Source organism: Seriola dumerili, unplaced genomic scaffold (genome assembly GCF_002260705.1).
Source record: "Seriola dumerili isolate Sdu_G_001 unplaced genomic scaffold, Sdu_1.0 BDQW01000017.1, whole genome shotgun sequence".
NCBI classification, from domain to species: domain Eukaryota; kingdom Metazoa; phylum Chordata; class Actinopteri; order Carangiformes; family Carangidae; genus Seriola; species Seriola dumerili.
This window is the reverse complement of record NW_019174272.1, coordinates 6,597,168-6,619,488: the sequence shown is the minus strand read 5'-3', so window position 1 is coordinate 6,619,488 and position 22,321 is coordinate 6,597,168.

Below are 22,321 nucleotides of genomic sequence, written 5' to 3'. Positions count from 1 at the left end.
TAATGCACAACTCTCAAAAGGTTGAGGTGGATCAGCATTACAAAGAAAATATGCCATTGAAGCATTTAGATGGCATTATAAAATACATTAGATTATACACTATAAAAGTGGTGACTTAGAATACAAACAGTAACAGGTTAACTGTTACTGTTTGTTCTTTTTTTTAATCGTTATTTTTTAACACAGTGAATAGATGTTTTAAAGGGCTGGATTATGTTTATTAACTAGTGCATCATGACTGATTAAGTGTTCGCAAATTATTGGTTATTCCAAAATATTGGAACCACTGCATGATTTAATGAGGAAGTATTTGCTCGTGGCAGTGTATAAATATATTCTTTCATTAATCCAATAAAACTACAAAAATAACAAAATGGAAAATACTGTAAGTGCAGGGTCTTAAGAAAACAGAACTTAAATTTAGATTTTACAATGTTTGGCCATCCCCCAATTTAGACAAAGAGGTTTGTTTACTGTAGTAGTCTCTTTTATGTACAGCAGAGTTTTGAATATAATCTTGAACACTGCAGGCATATTGTAATTATTTATAAGGATTTTGCACCTACACAAAGTCTTGACATACAATATTGGATAGTTCATAATCATTTGGTTATCAACTTTTACATTTGCAAATCACAGGTATATTGTGAGGTTAAAGCTCAGGTGAAAGCCATATTTAGCTTAATTTTATTGAGCCTTACTTTTACTCGTTGATTATAATAGGTGCTTGCAAACACTGTATATGCTGTCTCTTTTTTTATTTTTCTTATTGATAATTGTCTGTTTTTCTGCCGGTAAAAGGGACAAAGTAAACTCTTGTCTGCTGTCTTCTGTTAGGAGCACTTTATCTGCAATACTTGCCGTGGAGGGGAATGAATGTGCACTGTGTGTGTTTCTGTTTTTTTATTGAGTGTGAGTGACAGGTTGGCAGCTCAGGTGAATATCTGACCTAATCTGTGTGCAGGTGGGTGATCAACGTAGAGAGAGAAATCGCTTTGTCATTGCACGTGCTTCTTGTTAAACAAGTCACTCCTCTATTCTCGACCGTGATTTTCTTCTTTTTTTTTCAGGAGATTGATGCATAACTGAAGGTGCAGCCAAAGTATGGTGATTAGAGATAGTTTTGTTGATCTGCAGGAATGATCATGGTATTGATAACATTTCAAACAAACTCATAATCAAAGGGTTTCCTGTTGAAGTTGTAATCTTTTCTGAAATGGGGCTTTGTTAGCTCAGTGTCATTTGGTTGACCAGGAATTATATGGCGGTAAGCTAATGGGGCTGGTTTTGAGTGGTGCAGCGCCAGGGATCGTATAGGGGCTCCAGGTGGTGTGGCCTGGGGCTCTGATGTGCTGCTCCTTTTTAATCCCAGATGACATTGCAAAATCTCCAAACCCCCTGCCCTTGTATAAGACGGTATAGGAGCAGAGACCAGATGATTTGTTTAAGGAGCGCATATCATGTATCAAACTGAGAGAATAAGGAGCTCCTGTGTTTTATGTTAAGCCCGTGACCATAGGTTATGCTTAATATGAAAGATAGGTATTTATTCTTTGTCTGAAAAAGAAATTTGTGTGACCATGGTAATATACTCTAAATAGTCTAACTATACTTCAAAGTATATTCATATTTCTGTTTCTTTATTTTGTTCCATCAATTACAATTGTTCAAAAAATCCCATAGTAGGCGTATGTTAGCTTCTTCTATGGAACATGTAATGTTAGCAGTTTCATTGCAATATTAAAAGCTATCAAGCCATTCTGCCGCAGTCAACAAATCTCACCAGGGTTTGTTTGGTAATGTTGAATAAGTAGCCCAATTTTTAAGATTAACATGAATAACACATTGTTTTCTCTGTGTGCCAAGAGTCCCAGAATACCTTGGCTGTCAGTGCCGAGGAGAACAATGGTCTCCCAGTGCTCCTGTCCAGAAATAGTCTATAGCTCACTGATGGAGAACATATTTCCCAATAGCAGGTGTCTGAGTCAGTCAGTGCCTGATCCTCACCACGACTGTAAATGAAAGGGCCAGCCCGTCCAGGTGCGGGAGCACCTCTTTGGCCCTTCTCCGGTTTCTCCTTCACGGAGGAGCTTTTTGTGGAAGAATGAACAAGAGAAATATCGGCATTAAACTATGTATGTTACTATTAAAAAGCATATACATCACCCCTTTAGGATTTTTAATATTCTACATGAGGGCAATTTGTTCTCTGAGGCTAATGACACAGACAGTTAAATATCTGTATAGATGACTGACGGCCTTTTATTGATATAAGAGTTCTTGTTAAACAACACATAGTCTCTTTGCTTTGCATTGGACAAATAGTAGGCAAAAAATCCTTTGATGTTTCTGGAAGTGCAAGCACAGCATAAGCTTATGAAATATTTATATACCACAGTGATAGTCAGTTTGACATATCTTCATCTCATTTTGAAAATCAGCTGGGCTCCAACCAAAGCCATTCAAGACAAAACCTCGGAAGCTAAGAAGAGAGTTTTAGCAGTAAGTACAATAATCACTTGCATTGCAGGGATAATGAGCTCTCAGATGTGTCATATATTTGCCTGAGAAATTAAGCCAATTTGTGGAAATGGTGGCCTGGGGTTGAGGGAATACAGAGTGGCTTGTAAAGATGAGTGATATCTGGCACAGCATGAAGAGAATGAGAGGTGTGCTGCCCGGTGCTTAGCTCAAATGAAAGCTCTGATTAGTGGAGCAAAGATCAAAATGACAGAGCGGTGGAGGCTTCAGCTGGGCCTTTGTTATTGATAAGTCTGTCATCTCTGCTGATATTGGAGCAGTAATGGCAGCTGATGATTAGGCCACTCCTGAGCTATTAACTACATTTCTTATCCTTTTACTGGGGCCCAAGAGAGCCTGTTTGAGAGACAAAGGCTTCATTTATGAAGCTGGCTTCTTAAACGGCATCCACCTGACCTAAAAGGCACAACTGTTACGTCTTTCTGCCAGGCCAAAGAAGTCAGGGACGAGATACATGTCAGAGGTCGCAGTGTGCTGCTGTTTGAAATGAAGGGGTTCTGAGTGAGTAAACCGCTGAAAGACGGCTGCAGCAAAATTACAGAAAATTGGCTGTTTTGTCAACATTTCATCAGAAGATTTACAGAAAGCTGACCCCAACCCTTTCTCTCCCCCTCTTTCACAAGGCTAAGGAGATTGAGTGGGTCGGAACTGACTGACAAACAAATCTCTTCTTTATTTCTTTCTCGCTTTCTCTTTCTCTCTCTAGAAGTGATATTCAATATGATCTCTTTTTAATGATCCTAAGTGGCTGAAATTACATATCCTCAACACATATTGTTGAGGTTGTTCTAGTCTGACTAAGGGCATAAAAAGTAATCATCAAAATGTTTCTATTCTCCAATGAAAAGAATAATGTGCCATTCATTTTGTATTATTATACCATAGTGCACATAGATGCAGCACTCATTTTTAATATTTAGTTGTTTATATAATTGTAATATGACAGCACCCGATAATTGCCATGTGTGACTGATTAGAGAAAGATTGTGAGAAAGACAAGAGGTGTCATGTATTTAAGTCAGTTTTGCACATGTATGAGATCAGTGATTCCCAACCAGGGGTACTTGTAATCCAGATGGTACTTCTGAAGGTGCAAGGAAGTACATGGAAAGACTGTGGACAGGAACAACTAATTTGAAAAAACAGAAATTTCAATTTGCTATTTGACATATTGAGTTGGCTATAGCTGCCACTTGAACGCTACATGTTGCGATTGAGATGGCATGAAAACTAGTAAGGAATTACAAGAACTCTGAGGTCTAAACAGTGAGTTATAGGTAATACGTTGTTTGAAACAACAAGCTAAAAGTAATGGATAATCAGTGCTGTGTAAAAGTAATGGATAAAGGGTTGAATTAGATAGCTAAGCGTAAGCTAATGCATAACTAGGTAGCTGAAATTAATTGATAAATGGTTGAAATATCTTAAAATAGCTCCATGGATAAATGGTAAAATCGTTAGCTAAAAGTAATAAATAAAAGGTTTAAATTGTTAGCTTAAAGTAGATTAATGGATAAATGGCTAAAATACTTAAACTTAAATAGCTTAAATAATGAATAAAATGCTGGGTAAAGACTCATAGTAAATAAATAAGAAACACCCATCTTCTGCTGCTCCAAGTGCAAATGCAGTTCAATTGTATGAAAACATTATTGTAACAATATTCACTTTTATACAATTAATAGTATTACCATCCAGTTTAAAATGAGTTCACATGGGCATGTTTGCAAGAGGCTGCTGGAGTACATTTGGACTATGGGAGTATGTCTGACAAAAATGGTTGGGGTCCACTGCATTATATTGCATACAAGCTTGTTTTTGGCGCAGCATTTCCATCTTCAGCTCCTTGCTTTGTCTCTGACCTCAGCTCAGTCCGCTCTGTGTCTTTGGTATTCCCCTACAAAGGCCAACAGGAATCCTAGGCTTGTTGATTTAGCCCCCAGTGGCCAGAGGCAAAGCATCTTTCATTAACGTCTAAAACCTCAGGAATGAGATACTGGCCTCACGATAAGATCTGGTAATGCAGTAACATGGAATTATGGAAGAAGAAAATTGCCATTTTGTATATAAGCACCTGTGATCTCCCATGAAAGCCCCCTGTTCCCCAGGTTGGGTCAGTCCCAGGAGAGGAGAGGGTCCTGGAACCCAATCCATCCTGCAGAGGAGAGATTTTCCTGCTGAAGGCTTGGAGCAATGGACGGTGCTGCTGTCTATGGAAGGTCAGCTTAGAGTACCAGCAGGCAACATAGTGATCCTGTGTGCCTGCCGGAGAAAATCATCTCCTCCCCACTGGAGAAATGCCCCCCATGTTTGTGGTTCTTTTTGTGGTCAGCAACTGCTTTAAGGTCAATACAAAGCATTTATGGGACACTCCAGAGGTATTGTCACAGTGCTTTATCACTTTACCAGTAAATGTGGACAAATCAGAGAGCTGCTGTGAGAATATGGGAGTTTTTGTTTCCTGCATTGCGCTTAGAAAGGTATGTCAGCCTCACCACTTTCAGAGAGGTGTTTCTTTATCTGAGTCTCTGCGGAGTTAACATGTCAGAAACAATAGAGTTATGTGGCATTCTGACATTTTGAAGAAGTTGGATACCCTTTCACTCATATGCTGAGGTCAAATTCAGAGTCCTCCAGAGAGCTTGGGAAGAATGCAGGTGTTCTGCTTGCAGCAAACAGCCCCGAGACAAAAAAAAAAATAAAAAAAATCTCCTTTTGCTATCCATGAGCCTCTTTCATCCTGCAGTCTGTGCTCAGGCAGAGCTGTTCACGTGGGCTTGTTGGTCAGTTACACATCACATTTATCTGATTTTTCCAGGCTTTCCATATAATGGAACCACAATCATAAGTTTCTGCGGCCAGTTTTTTTTTTTTATAAAGAAAGAAGTTCAAAGGGCTGGCAATGAATGCTGAGGGTGAAACAGATCAACTCGAAAGAAGAAGCTGGAAGGAAGGAAGAGAAAAGTCTTATTGTGGCAGAACTGATGTGTTTTTGTCTCCTCTGGATAGTTTCTTCATCACCTCTTTAAATTTTAAAGCATTTGGCACGCAGCCTGTGGCAGGTTCTCTTGAGGAAGCAGCAAAGCAATGAGGGTCAATGGTGCCATAAATCTTAGACTGTCCACTTTGGAATCCGACATGGACACTTGAGATATGATATTTAATAGGATGTTCATGTCGGTGTGACTTGAATGTCTAACTCAAATGCATTTTATATAAGGGAACTGTTACTAGATGCTAACAAGCGAGAACAAAAACTGTTTATCCGCTGGGAACCTGTACTGCTAAAGGGGTCTTTATCCTGTGTTTTCCTATGATGCAAAATGGATAACATGCATAAAACGGCACATAAGTCCTGCCTTTGGGTTTGAAAGGGCCTGAGGGGGAAAAGAGCTGGCGGCCATGTTTTTGCACCTCATTCCAGAGCAATGCAATAAGTGACATAACCTTTGCCTTAACATAAGAATGGAACTCAATCAAAGACAAGCTTTCTCCCTTCATCCTCTGTCCTCCCTTTCCTCTAGATCAGAGCTCTATATTTAAGTACTGTATGCCCTCATATTGAATGCATATTATCTGCCCTGAAAGCATTATATTTTTGGATCAAAACACAGCAGGTGTTCTTGTTCTATATAATCAAGAAAAACCTGGTATACAGGAGACTGCTGCTACTTCAGACAAACCTGCTTTGATTTTCTTTCCCAAAAACAGCATGCACAGTGCTTTTATCATATATAAGAGGCCTTGGCTTTTATTTTATGACAGCTACATTAAATATGGTTCAGTATAAGAACATACAGCCCAGTTGTAGTTGTTGAAAAAGTAAAACAACTATGCTTCATAGGCTACCCTTTTTACCGTCTATGTTTATACCAGAGCCTAAAACTAAATTGCATTCAAGTAGACAGGGAAAAAAGCTCTACAGTGTATATAATGTAAATAGTTTCTGGCAACAGAGAGGGGTATAAGTTCAAGACAATATTTGGAAGCTAGGAGACTGACAGTAATTCAATTAGACAGGAATCCTCACCCGTTCTGTGGGTCAAAGTTATCCATGTTAATCAGTAGAGACCGGAGACATATAAGCTGCTGGTTTCCTGCTGGGGCTACACGTCTGACTGTGAACTGTTACCAGGCTGTGCATTTAATATGAAAACTTGTGTCAATACAAACTTACCATTAAAAATGCATCTCATTTAAAAATATTAGTTAAGACAGTAGCGTTTACATAATGTTGAATGAGTGACTCAGCTGTAATATTGATATTAGTAAGTACAGAATTAAAATAATTACAATAGTCTGTTGGTGCTTAAATGTACTTTTAATATATTGCCTCTTTTTTTTCCAATTTTACTTGATTGTAGTTTTCATATAATATGGAAAATGTGGAGCACATGGAAGATAATATACTGCAAATAGTCTATTTATAATGGAAATTGCCATGTAATCTTTAATTGGTCAACTTTTAAGTACATATTTATGAATTATCAATGAAAAACAAATAATCTGAAGTGCGAAATATACAAACTTTTTGGCACCAATTAAAGGATATGTTCACAATTTTGACAAACTGTTTTAATGCACATATGTGAATATCATTTTAAGATAAACAAAATGTGAAGCTACCTTTTAAGTTAACACCACTGCTTTCATGTTATATACATATAATATGTATATAAGGATATATTAGTTTTTATAGAGTGATAGATTATTATTATAGTTATCAGTTAGCATTCACTATATTCAACAATACATTAATCATTTTAACTATATTATGAAGAATATATTTCTTGAAAGTAAACACAGAATAATATCACTTTATGCCATTTTCTGTTTCCCACAGGTTGAAATTTCAGCATGTCCCTGATAAAAGCTGTTGCCAGTAAACAACACTCACATGCTTTGACATCTATCTTGTGTCAACATTCAGTCCACATTGTTAAAAATCTCTTATGTAACACTGCCTCGTGTCTCATTTACACCTTAAATTGTTTTTTTTGCATTGTTGTTTTATATCCAATTTAATGCCATGTTTAAATCCCCTACTTTCCACTGACTTCGTTGCATGTTTCCTCTAATTGCTCGTCTATGTTGCGGCAAGTTGCGTCACAGTCTTGTTATTTTCACAATGTGACAGCAAACTTTCATACCAAGCCTATGTGGTTAGCTTAATAGCATTTGGTATTCATTTTAAACAATCTTAAAGACGGCAGCTCCTCCTCTGTGTCTCAGAACGTGCCAAGAGTGTTATCTGAATACTTCAGTAGAGAAAGTGAATATATAGTGAAGTGAGCACAATGGATATAAAGGTTGTATTTGAAATGGTACTCTTGAACAATCCAGTTTGTTACCAGAGTGAGATGTGACCCTGAGACAGCCAGCGTAAGAATGCGGCTGTCGTCTGGACACTTTGCACCCTGGGAGATGTCTGCAGAAAGTAATTACTTCAACCAGGATGCTGTCAGCTTGGCCAGAAGCAAATGATCTATAGTGTGAAAACAAGTGAACTACCATATCAATTATTAAGACAACTCAGTAGGGAAGTAGGGGGGAATATTGGTAGTTTGATATGTGTATTAACAAAATAATTGATTGGAGTAACTGGGCAAGAAGATCCCAGTTACTTACTGTACCTGTCTACCTGTGGCCGCCCCACTTCAAGAACAGGTGGATGCTGTTGAAATCGCATGAGCGAACACAAACACACAGACAGAGGACAAGAGCCAGAGCTGTCATCCTGACTTTCAGATGAAGTGGGGGATTAGGATGGAGGTGAAAGCATGCTGAGGACCATGGTGACAGCAGATGAAGGGAGATAGCGCAAACTCTTGTGGAATTCACAAGCATTCGTGGACAGAGTTGGGGATTTGTGGTGGGGGGAGAGGGTGTTAGGGGGCTGGGGGGGTTATATATTTCTGAAAAGATCTGAAAGGTTAAATATGCTTTTCAGATGACAAAGTCCTCCAGGGAACATAACAGCTCTCTCTTTCTGTTTTGAACTGTAGTAAAATCATGTATGTGTGTGTGTGTGTGTGAGTGTGTGTGTGTGTGTGTGTGTGTGTGTGTGTGCGCGCTTGCATATGTGTGTGTGTGTGTGTGTGTGTGTGTGTGTGTCTGTGTGTGTGTGTGTGTGTGTGTGTGCATGCGTGTGCATGTGACCAGAGAAACCCAGTACACCACCGGTCAATCCCCTGACAACACTGATATTAATACCAAAAATGATGTCCAACAAATTACAGCTTGTGCTCAGGATATTCTTGTGTGCATGCATCTGTGTGTGTGTGTGTGTGTGTGTGTGTGTGTTGTGGTGTGCGTGCTTGCATATGTGTGTGTGTGTGTGTGTGTGTGTGTGTGTGTGTGTATGCGTGTGTATGTGTGTCATATGTCTTTCCTGGTGTTATGGCTGTGCAGGAATGTGCTTTTCAGTGTGTTTCTTCTCCTGCCGGGTCTAGCTGCGGTGGTCCCGCGGCACCAGCCATTCGTCCCTCCACAGACACGCTGACTAGGCCAGCTCAGGCTCAGGTATCTCCACTAACCTCCCCTTTGTCCCTCTTTAAAATAGGCTCTTTTGTCTGCTGTTTTCTGCAGGTCATTGTGAGGAGCGCTTCTTAGTGTCAGCTTTAATTCACACTGTAACCCTAGCCGTGATGCCTCCCAACTATCCACACTGCCTGCCTGGCATTCAGCTGCTCCTTGGAGAGCTGAGGCTGCATAACCCCCTCCTCTCCCCACCTCCCCCTCCATAACTGCACCCAAGGGGCAACTTGCAAACTTTGTTGCTTAAATATTTAAATAGCCCTTTAATTGACATCCGTCAGACCTCACCCAGAGCACAACCTGAATGCTGCTCTGTAACCATAAAAGAAAACGCTGGTGTTGTGTTTTTTTTTCAGTCATTGTCTCCTAGCGCTGTAGAGATTAGATTATAGCGTACTCAATTTTTTCCAAGATCATAGATCGAATATCCCAAGCCACAATTCATCACTGCAAATTGATCGGTGTCTGCTTTATTGCAGTGGTTCTTTTTTCTTTGAAGGCAATAATTTAGAAATGGTAGCATGCAACAGAAAAAAGTTTGCTTCTTTCCACTCAGACCAGTAGATTTATACCTTTAAATGACACTAACTGGACACGGTTTCTATAACCTTTGACCTTTGAATGAACTGGCGTCAGAAGAATTGGTTAAATTAAAGGAACCTCAGTCTAAATTACAACAACAAAGCCATGTGATGTAAAATAGAGTTGCACTTAAGGAAATGCACCAAAAAAAAAAAAAAAAAATCACCAGCAGGGGTATTTTTCTCTTTGGAGCTTAACCCAAGATCCCAGCTGGGGAGATACAGCCCCCAGGCTCTGTCTGCCTGTCTACCCTTGAAGAGGAGAAGAAACAACAGGAGAAAAGAGAAAAGAGGCTCATGTTAAAACAGCAAACATCATAACCTGATATCGACACTCAGCTGGGGGTTCGCTTTACTTCTGCAGTCTCTGTTTTTCTCTCCTGGGAGGGTGCAATCTATAAGGGCTTCCTCAAACCATCTCCATGGCTAAAAATAAATCTCACATATGTACGCCGGTGTCAGGAGTTTGTGGAAATATAGACATTAGTCTGAAATCAGAGAGACAGATGATTAGCTGGGTTTCCATCCAAGATATTTTTCACAGTATGAAAAATGTAATGTATGTTCTGAAGGGGGAATTTTTTATAAAAACCTATTTGTTAAAAAACTGATTGTAATGTATTCATTCAGTAATCAAGAGGTAGGCATGGCACAGCCACATCACATGACTGTGTGTTGGCACAGAGGAATAGAATTCCATTATTTTGTAAAATAAAGTATCATTACACTGAATACACTAGTCACAAATTTAAATTTAATTTCTGTTTGTTCTTTAATTTCAGAGTCTTCGTCACACTTAAAGCATAAGTCTGGTGATATTCTATATTTTTGTTCTCGTCGACAAATCCCACAAAAAGATGAAAAACAATAATGGATGACTCAGAGCTTTCTGAATTTCTCTACCAGAGTTCACTGGCTCCTACTAAAGATGCAAATCTTTAAAACCAGGTCACACACATATAGTAAGTAATTTCCTTAAATAGTTGGGCACTGGAGTTTCTAGCAGATGTAACTCAAACAGGAGTAAATCATTTGTATTTGTTGGGGACAGTTTTCAGCTGTGGATTAGCACACGTGTGGTGTGCTTGTGAGTGTTTACGGAAGCAGGTTGATATATGAGGAACTGGCTGATAATGAACTACAGTACCCATGTTCCTATTGTAACGAAGTCACACAGTGCAACGGTGAGGCTCAGTCGTTTGTTTTTCTTCTTTTTTTGACAAGATTGGAGATCTATGTAACTTGGCAATGAGAAAACTTAAAATATTACCAGACTTCTCCTTGACAGTCAAAGTGAGTCTAGCTGCCTTTTATTTAGGTCATCTATGTAGATGTTTAATCTTCACCGAAATACAAGCTGATATAAATTTTTTTTTTTTTTTTTTTGCACGAAACGTGTTTTACATTTGGATGAAATATAGCTCCCAAGTCTAGACTGATTCAGCTTGTTCTAAACTTGCACCTAAAATGTGAAGAAACCAGCCTACGAGACACAGTAATTATGACAAATACCGTAGATTTAGATGTACATCAGATCCAAACAAGTAACCACAGTGTCTTTCAGCTGGGATCGCTGTCTTGAGGAATGGTTTGTGGGAGCCCGTTTCGGCCCAGTTCCCCTGCTCAGTTCACATTCTCTGGGTGAACCCGTGTCCTGGGGCCAGTTGGGCGGCACAGTCTCATGTCTCAAGTCCTCACAGTTCACTGGGCCCTTTAAAGTGAGCACACCCACCAGGGGCCCTCAGGACTACAAAAACTACAAACACTGGGCTGTTCAGGCTCGTATCTGAGACACACAGATGCACACTTGCATGCACACATGCACACACACACACCAACTGTTAACAGCCCATTTATCTTTGATACAATGGAGAGACAATAGCAAAGACAAAGATATTATCTGCGTTGGTTGTTGCTAGCACGGGTCTGTAATTTTGACCCTGAAAGTCACAGTCAATTCTGGGAAATATTCATCTTTTTTATGTGATTTTTTCTTGCCAGAGAAGAGATACAGATCCTGAGATGGTTATGGGAGGGAAATGTCAGAGAGCAGATCAGTTTTCAGACATGGCACACTCCGGTGAACATACGCACCGAGATCAAAGCAACCCCTTTGCCTACCGCAGCGCATCCCCAACAGATCTGACAAAGTGCCCCCATTGTGTGACCCTGACCCATTACTGATAATGGATCGCCTCCAGAACCGCCCCCCCTCGGAGGCCGAACCGGTCCTGCACGCAGAGCTGCGGTCTGCGCTTGGACGATAACTGCGGCATGTTGATGAACACACATGATATGACCTGTCAGCTCTCATGCAGTATGACAGCCTCAAACAGATTAGGAGCAATGTGAAGGTTTTTCCTCCTCGTCAGTGTCTGCCTCCAAGAATGTGACTGTTAAACCTCCATGTTATGTATTATGACTTCACAACATGACCACGAACCATTCCAAGCACTCTTTTGCCACAAGTATGTATTTACCGAAGGCAGGAGTGCGTATAACTTCAAAGTAAAAGAACAATTGTAAAGTTTCGGGGAGTTCCTTCCAGATGGTTGATATTTCTGCTGAAGTAGCAGTGCACAGGATTTGGTTTCCATCAGAGCTATTTCTTTCACTCGCAAGAAAAACTCCACACATCTCTGGCCGCTCGCTGCTTTAACATCTGCTTTATTTCATTTACTAACCCAGGTACACTCTCTCAGAGCCACAGATGATTCCACAGCCAAATGAAGTGTGACTGTGTGCCATTAAACTGTTTTCTAACCAGCACCTTAAGTCATGACATTAGACAAGCTTACATGACGCTGCTGTCAGAATAATCCAGCTTAATGTGTGAAGTATTTCAGTTGTGTGTATTTGGGTGTTGCTTGTGTTCTGATTGCAAATATGTGCACACACCCATGCCATGCACACACAATTAACATTTACACACACACACACACACACACACACACACACACACACACACACACACACACACACACACACACACACACACAAACAAACACACACATTGTGCTCTGCCACATCCATAGCCTCAGGCATGTTCTCAGTCTCTCTCTCCCTCATAATTACTTTGGTGATCAAGGTTAGAGCAGTAGTAAAGCACACTAACCCTTTAACCTTCCATGAACTCTCCCATTAGTCCACCTTGGAAGCTGATGCACGGTGTCAAACACTGTCGCCCACAACAAGCCCCTGAATTAGTCTGAGCATGAATCTAAGAGACAGGTCTAAAGGGCTGCCGATGCCTCTGCCGTGACTCAGACACTGGGGCAGAGACAGCAGGAGCATGAGGGGGTCAAAAATGCAGCGTTATCAAACCGTTACCCAACCACCACCCCCCTTCCTCGGACCCCCTGCCCGGGCTTACAGAAACAGGACAAACTCCCACAATGCTCCCTGCCATTCTGCCAGCCCCGAGGGCTCCTCCAGACAGCTCAGGAATTCGGGATAGGGATCCGACAAGGTCTACAGCTGGGAGGAGAATTTCTACCATCCTCCGTTTCGCCCTTTTATTGTCTGGTACTGGCATCCCAGTGTTCCCCGTCTGGCTCCGCCGTTCTCCCAGCGCTCAATGTTTTGATATTGTTTTTGCTCAAGGGCAAGGGTCATGTGGGTTGTGACATCTGAGTTTGACGGGAAATGAATTGCAAACAGTAATCATAATAAAGGTGAAAATTTAAACGAGGGTTGGCTCCGACAGAAAAACAGAGCGGATGAAGAGAGCCTTTGTTTTTAGCAAGTAGCCTATGCTAATCATAATAATACCAGCCTCATAGTTATTAAAAATAATGCTTACAATGATCCATGATTAGGTTCTCTGGTTTTATATGTGTGGTCTAACTGCCATCTTGACGTCAGTGTGTAAGAAGTTAAAGTGCAATCATTGCCTGTCCAGAACTGCAGTGGAGTCAGACTGTAGGACTAAATGATCGGTCCAGGGGGCTGCCATCTTTTCACACTCACATCCAGCATTGTTAACTGCAGTACACAAACTATTTTCCAGGGGGCACTATTGAACTAAGAGAGAAACACACTTGTGACTTTGTGAGCCAGAGAGAAAACACTTCATCTGAACATGGAACACATGGAAGGTTAAAGGCAAATAATCAAACCCTTATTGATAACTCAGATTCTCAGGCAGGGATACTGGATAAACATTTGTATTGATTCAGCAGCTGAAATAAGTGTCAAAGTTCACTTTGTCTTGAGATACTGTCGCTGTCGCCTTTTGACTAAAAACAACTTTGGTGAGATGGAAGTCTGTCTTTTTAAATACAGCACCTTATGTTTGTCAAGTAAAATGATTGGCTGAAATTATATATTTCTCATCAGATAAACCGCACTCATTACACAATTATTTTTTTTATTTTTAATTAAGTGATGTTACTGTGCTTTCAAGCTTATGGAGATAATTGCTGTTTTGACAAACATGACAAAATCTCTAAGATGACTTTTTGGAACAATCATTTAGAACTTTGACATTTAAACCCTTTGAAGTTTCATCAGGTTAAAAGACAAGGGCAGGGTTGGTGCTTAAGATTTTATTATTAATTATTTTAAAATCAGAAATGAAACCAAATGGCAATGATGGCCACCAGCACCAAATCCTAATCTTAAAGTATGGCATGTAAAAGAAAAAAAAAAAAAAAAAAAAGGAAAAAGAAAAAAATGGGTGGTGAAAAAAGAGATTGTACAAATCAGTGTCACTGCTGCATCTGAAAATCAGCCTGGCAACAGCTCGATGACAGAATGAAGCGAGTGTTCACAGCTGAGGCCATAGTGTTGCCGTCACATAGAATTTAAGCTGGGTGATGGACAGATGAGATGGACTGGGCAGATATTAGGAGTGGGAGTAGGATATGACTGGGATGCAGATGAGGCTTGTCAGAGCAGGAGGGGGGGGGGCTGGGCTGGGAGAGGGGNAATGAAGCGAGTGTTCACAGCTGAGGCCATAGTGTTGCCGTCACATAGAATTTAAGCTGGGTGATGGACAGATGAGATGGACTGGGCAGATATTAGGAGTGGGAGTAGGATATGACTGGGATGCAGATGAGGCTTGTCAGAGCAGGAGGGGGGGGGGCTGGGCTGGGAGAGGGGAGGGCGGGTGCCGGGGTTCATATCCAGGGAGACTGGGCGAGCAGCAGTATGCAGGTGGTGGCTGGCTGGTGCTCCTCAGCTGGGCCCGCCGCCAGCTTGGCCCCTGGGTGCCCTGCTTTTGAATTCAGCCCTTTGTGCTGCCCCGGGGAGGTCAGACAAATTCACGTCTCATCATACACCGAGATAGCAATGATACAGGGTAATGACTCAGCTGCAGTTTCAACGCTGTCGCCTCTGCTGCGAGAAATGTTCATCAAAACACCTTATCTCATGTAGCTCAGTCAGCTAATATAGATTGTGTGTGGGTGAAAGACATTTCCATTTCACTTATACGCACGTTTTTAGAATGTAGCGTGCTTTGAAATAACAAACAACATTGCTTTGAATTATAAGTAACTGATATTTTCATTAAAAAAACATTGTGTGTTTGTGTGTACATGTGACAAAGGAAATCTGAGCCATTAAAATCAACTCAGTGCTGTTCTGCTTGGTCCATTCAACTGACAAATGGATACTTTCATATGAAAGCAATAAAATATTAACTCAGTACTATAGCGCTGCCACATGCCAAAGTCAAACTGCTTAATTAGTGGGATTCGAATTTCAGTCATGCATGCATACTAATCTGACAGTAAATTAAGATTTCTTTTATATCTGAATTAAACAATGACGTCTTAATACCTGCTTGGAAACGAACACTGTAATACAATGAGTACACACACAGTATTTTATGTCTTTTGGAAAGACCAGTGCGTCAGTGGCCTGGGTGGCGGCCTACTTAGACCCAGTCAGACTAGTGGACAGGCTCTAATGAGAAGCAGGAGCAGTGAGGTGGGAGTGGGACTGGCTCTAGGGAAGGGTCACATGGGGTTAACTATCAAAGATGAGTGCAAACCTATCCCTGTGGAAAAGACTCAGAAGAAAACATCACCCTGCACATGCTAAGCTCCCCAAACTGGGAGTTCCTCTGCTTAATTAATCCAAGACACAAGAGCCTCCCCCTCCAAACGTCCATTTTTTGCTTCTCCACAGAGGAGTGGATGTGAACACACTTTAATGTCATGGTCATTTAGCTTGTAGACATTTTTTTTTTTTTGATAAACTTTGATTGTGTGAGACTGAAAACAGGCTGTGTTTGAAAGCTTTAAAGCAATTCCATCATTAGTTGATCATAAGCTCGTCAGCGGTTGCTTGTCATTCTAATTTATGGTTTTTACAAAGAAAAAAAAAAACAAAGTCACTAAAAGAACTGAAACATACTTGTATATTCAGATGTTTACCAAAAAAAAATCTGGAAGAAAGACTAAAGTATACATGGTTAACCACAAAAAAAGAAGAAAAAAGATATGAAAGTAAATTTATTATTGGAGCTGGAAAGATTTGTGTGGGTGCACTGAGAAACACCCAGCAAATTTTGGAAACCACATTGTGATAGACAGTTGAAACCCAAAAGGAAAATGAAGACAGATGTGCAAGTCTAGAATTAAGCTTGTCAGGAACAGTGGCAGCAGCAGGGTTGTCTAGACAGCTAATTTTTATGATGAAAAACTGTCTACTGTACATTAATGCAACATTGTGATTAAAACCAAATTTACTCCAACTTGTCAAATCTCTACTACAGAAAAATGTACAGTAACTCAATTTTCACAAGCAGTACACATCTATCATATAATACAAGCTGTATATAAGATGTGCTGCCATTTAAACCTTTTTAAATCAAGTAGGCTATAATGATCTAATTCATAATTCCACTGTTCACTGTCAGCAGCTGTCAACGTAACGCAGACCGTTTCTTCACCAAGTACTAATGTGTATGAGTGACTGTGTAAATCCTTATTCTGAAACACATTCATCGGAGATGCTAAAACCCAAAGCATCCAAATACAAATCTGCGTTCATTAGAGTTGTAAATGCTTTTGCAAATTCAGATTTTTGTGACAAATGTGAACAAATACAGCTGTCACCACACTTTTTTTTTTTTTTTTTTGATCCATGATTAGGTTCTCTGGTTTTATATGTGTGGTCTAACTGCCATCTTGACGTCAGTGTGTAAGAAGTTAAAGTGCAATCATTGCCTGTCCAGAACTGCAGTGGAGTCAGACTGTAGGACTAAATGATCGGTCCAGGGGGCTGCCATCTTTTCACACTCACATCCAGCATTGTTAACTGCAGTACACAAACTATTTTCCAGGGGGCACTATTGAACTAAGAGAGAAACACACTTGTGACTTTGTGAGCCAGAGAGAAAACACTTCATCTGAACATGGAACACATGGAAGGTTAAAGGCAAATAATCAAACCCTTATTGATAACTCAGATTCTCAGGCAGGGATACTGGATAAACATTTGTATTGATTCAGCAGCTGAAATAAGTGTCAAAGTTCACTTTGTCTTGAGATACTGTCGCTGTCGCCTTTTGACTAAAAACAACTTTGGTGAGATGGAAGTCTGTCTTTTTAAATACAGCACCTTATGTTTGTCAAGTAAAATGATTGGCTGAAATTATATATTTCTCATCAGATAAACCGCACTCATTACACAATTATTTTTTTTATTTTTAATTAAGTGATGTTACTGTGCTTTCAAGCTTATGGAGATAATTGCTGTTTTGACAAACATGACAAAATCTCTAAGATGACTTTTTGGAACAATCATTTAGAACTTTGACATTTAAACCCTTTGAAGTTTCATCAGGTTAAAAGACAAGGGCAGGGTTGGTGCTTAAGATTTTATTATTAATTATTTTAAAATCAGAAATGAAACCAAATGGCAATGATGGCCACCAGCACCAAATCCTAATCTTAAAGTATGGCATGTAAAAGAAAAAAAAAAAAAAAAAAAAGAAAAAAATGGGTGGTGAAAAAAGAGATTGTACAAATCAGTGTTCACTGCTCGCATCTGAAAATCAGCCTGGCAACAGCTCGATGACAGAATGAAGCGAGTGTTCACAGCTGAGGCCATAGTGTTGCCGTCACATAGAATTTAAGCTGGGTGATGGACAGATGAGATGGACTGGGCAGATATTAGGAGTGGGAGTAGGATATGACTGGGATGCAGATGAGGCTTGTCAGAGCAGGAGGGGGGGGGGCTGGGCTGGGAGAGGGGAGGGCGGGTGCCGGGGTTCATATCCAGGGAGACTGGGCGAGCAGCAGTATGCAGGTGGTGGCTGGCTGGTGCTCCTCAGCTGGGCCCGCCGCCAGCTTGGCCCCTGGGTGCCCTGCTTTTGAATTCAGCCCTTTGTGCTGCCCCGGGGAGGTCAGACAAATTCACGTCTCATCATACACCGAGATAGCAATGATACAGGGTAATGACTCAGCTGCAGTTTCAACGCTGTCGCCTCTGCTGCGAGAAATGTTCATCAAAACACCTTATCTCATGTAGCTCAGTCAGCTAATATAGATTGTGTGTGGGTGAAAGACATTTCCATTTCACTTATACGCACGTTTTTAGAATGTAGCGTGCTTTGAAATCACAAACAACATTGCTTTGAATTATAAGTAACTGATATTTTCATTAAAAAAACATTGTGTGTTTGTGTGTACATGTGACAAAGGAAATCTGAGCCATTAAAATCAACTCAGTGCTGTTCTGCTTGGTCCATTCAACTGACAAATGGATACTTTCATATGAAAGCAATAAAATATTAACTCAGTACTATAGCGCTGCCACATGCCAAAGTCAAACTGCTTAATTAGTGGGATTCGAATTTCAGTCATGCATGCATACTAATCTGACAGTAAATTAAGATTTCTTTTATATCTGAATTAAACAATGACGTCTTAATACCTGCTTGGAAACGAACACTGTAATACAATGAGTACACACACAGTATTTTATGTCTTTTGGAAAGACCAGTGCGTCAGTGGCCTGGGTGGCGGCCTACTTAGACCCAGTCAGACTAGTGGACAGGCTCTAATGAGAAGCAGGAGCAGTGAGGTGGGAGTGGGACTGGCTCTAGGGAAGGGTCACATGGGGTTAACTATCAAAGATGAGTGCAAACCTATCCCTGTGGAAAAGACTCAGAAGAAAACATCACCCTGCACATGCTAAGCTCCCCAAACTGGGAGTTCCTCTGCTTAATTAATCCAAGACACAAGAGCCTCCCCCTCCAAACGTCCATTTTTTGCTTCTCCACAGAGGAGTGGATGTGAACACACTTTAATGTCATGGTCATTTAGCTTGTAGACATTTTTTTTTTTTTGATAAACTTTGATTGTGTGAGACTGAAAACAGGCTGTGTTTGAAAGCTTTAAAGCAATTCCATCATTAGTTGATCATAAGCTCGTCAGCGGTTGCTTGTCATTCTAATTTATGGTTTTTACAAAGAAAAAAAAAAACAAAGTCACTAAAAGAACTGAAACATACTTGTATATTCAGATGTTTACCAAAAAAAAATCTGGAAGAAAGACTAAAGTATACATGGTTAACCACAAAAAAAGAAGAAAAAAGATATGAAAGTAAATTTATTATTGGAGCTGGAAAGATTTGTGTGGGTGCACTGAGAAACACCCAGCAAATTTTGGAAACCACATTGTGATAGACAGTTGAAACCCAAAAGGAAAATGAAGACAGATGTGCAAGTCTAGAATTAAGCTTGTCAGGAACAGTGGCAGCAGCAGGGTTGTCTAGACAGCTAATTTTTATGATGAAAAACTGTCTACTGTACATTAATGCAACATTGTGATTAAAACCAAATTTACTCCAACTTGTCAAATCTCTACTACAGAAAAATGTACAGTAACTCAATTTTCACAAGCAGTACACATCTATCATATAATACAAGCTGTATATAAGATGTGCTGCCATTTAAACCTTTTTAAATCAAGTAGGCTATAATGATCTAATTCATAATTCCACTGTTCACTGTCAGCAGCTGTCAACGTAACGCAGACCGTTTCTTCACCAAGTACTAATGTGTATGAGTGACTGTGTAAATCCTTATTCTGAAACACATTCATCGGAGATGCTAAAACCCAAAGCATCCAAATACAAATCTGCGTTCATTAGAGTTGTAAATGCTTTTGCAAATTCAGATTTTTGTGACAAATGTGAACAAATACAGCTGTCACCACACTTTTTTTTTTTTTTTTTTGGAAACTACTTGCAACGTGAGGCTGAACCAAAAACACAACTTTCTATTTTCCAGTGATGAGTGTGATAAGCTGAAAGCAGCACACCCGCTGCACTCACAGCTACAAGCTTAATTTGCAATTGATCCTATCTCCCCTGCTCGGCTCTTGCTGCAACCCTCACAATGAGAACCTTTCGTCACAGCAACACATTAGTTTCCCTCCACTTGTCCAGACAAGGATTTCACTGGTAATGGCTGTGTAATGGCCTACAGGTCCTTGGGCATAGGCTGTAAAGGCTATATTATTGAACAGTCACTCCTTGACTGACAATTTGTGTACATCTGTAGAAATTGCCAGGCAGCAACTGAAACAGCAGCGGCTCAATCAGCCAAATTGAACACAAGACCTCCAAGAATGAAACTGATGAAAGAGAAAGTGAATGCCTCGCAAGAAGACGGGGCATGTCAGAGGTGCGGGATCAGCTCAACATACAGGACTCTGTCAGCTCTCACTACCTGGAGCACGCTGGGTTTCTGTTGCATTTGCCTCGGAGCTAACAAAGCTCTCTGTGTTCAGACATGCAGAATGTTTTTCACACATCCTTTCATATCTGGGAAATATAACAGGGCAGACAATGATCACTGACTAATTTAATTTGTAAGAAAAGGAAGATACCTTGGAAGTCTATGTTTGATTTTGTCATAAAGAATAAGAGCTTTCCTCTCATGTTGTTCAGTACTGACAGTTTACAACGCAGTGACTGATCCAGAAAAGTGAATTGTTTCTACATATCTGCCTCAGATTAGTCTGTTATTTTAGACCAGGGCTCCTCCTGCTGAGATCATTTACTGTTTTAGATTGTTTTAGGCTGAAGTCGTGTTGAAATTCAAGCTTCCAGACATTACGTATTAATCCAGCCTGTGATGACATTTGCTGGAGGATCTTTGCCGTAAACACTAAAGATGGCTGGCACCTGTCTCGGCAGATACAGCACAACAGTGGCACCCCTGTGTACTTTGCATATTTATGTTTTAATTGTGTTACAACCCGCATGGTCTATTAATGTTGCTCTGTTCCAATTGCTGGAGTGACACAAATATGCCATGTTCCCCGTCAGCCCTGGTGTGTATCTGTTTGCTGAGGCATGCAGGCGACGAGAGAGAATGCAGGATGGCGTGCTACTCTGCAAAAGGCAGGAGTGAAAAAAAAAAAAAAGTGTTTTGCATTACATAATCTATATTTTTCAGTATGAGCTCTTAAGACGTTGCATCACAACACTTTGAACTTCACTTCAGACATCAAAGAAAAAGATTGGGAAGCCAGCCTGATACTTTGTTTTTTTTTTCACATGCTTAATATTGACTTTGAGGATTAATGACTTTGTACCTCCCTTGAATGACATTGAAGTGGTTTATATCTTCTGCATCATCCAAGACAGTTTGAACACAAACTTTGGACCAAGAGGATGGATTCCAATGTTCCCAAGGCAAGTTGACATGAAATGTCAAGAAGAGACACGCACCTTCAAAGGGCAGGCCACAGGCAATGGTTCGTGGGTAGGTTTCTGTTGTGTGCACTGGCAGCTCTCTGTCAGGGCTTGCTGCCTCCTCCTGAGCCTCCAGTTCCCAAACACCCGAAAAAAGAAAATCAGGCCATTCTGTCAATCTGGAGGTTGACAACGCTGCTGCTCTGCGGCTCCAAATCCTCTCTTTGTCTCTGGGATTTATGAAATAATGAAACCTTTTTATCATTATGTATAGGACACTAAACTTAAAGCTGTAGTTTGACATTTGATTGAAAGTTAGATGACACGACTCATACTCTCATATTTGTCCATAAATAAATATTGGGCTACAGCCAGCGGCTGGTTAGCTAAGACTGGAAAAGGAGGGAAAATAGCCTGGCCATGTCTGAAGTAACTGATTTTGCATAGCACAACCTGCTGATATTCATGAAATCTCATGGTTATAACAGGATTTTAGGAAGCTACTGCTCCCTAGCATGACAGTCAGACACGTAAGCCCCCTGTAAAACCACAACTTGTCCTTTATGCACTTCAGATTTTTTATAGATTAAACAAACTTGATATATTACATTAATAAGTGAGCTTTAGATGTGCTGGGAAGAGTTTTTTTCATAACTGGACAGAGCCAGGATTGCTGTTTACCCCGGATTCTCATCTTTATGCTAAGCTAAGCTAGCCAGCTACTGGTGGAAACCTTTATGTGTGGTATCTGTCTTTTCATTTAACTTTCAAGGGAAAAAGCAAACAAGCATTTATCTGAAAATGACAAACTATCCCTTTAAAACAGACTCATTAAGTCATACAGGGATCTTTGTTGAATATTAGTCATACATCACTACCTGCTCTGAAAAAGAGCCCGTTTCATACAGAAAGCCACAGTATAGGCTGTATGATGAATTTGCCAACATAAAGTATTTCGTAACAGAGTTTTACTTATTCTACTTCAAGGCCCTGCTCAGTGG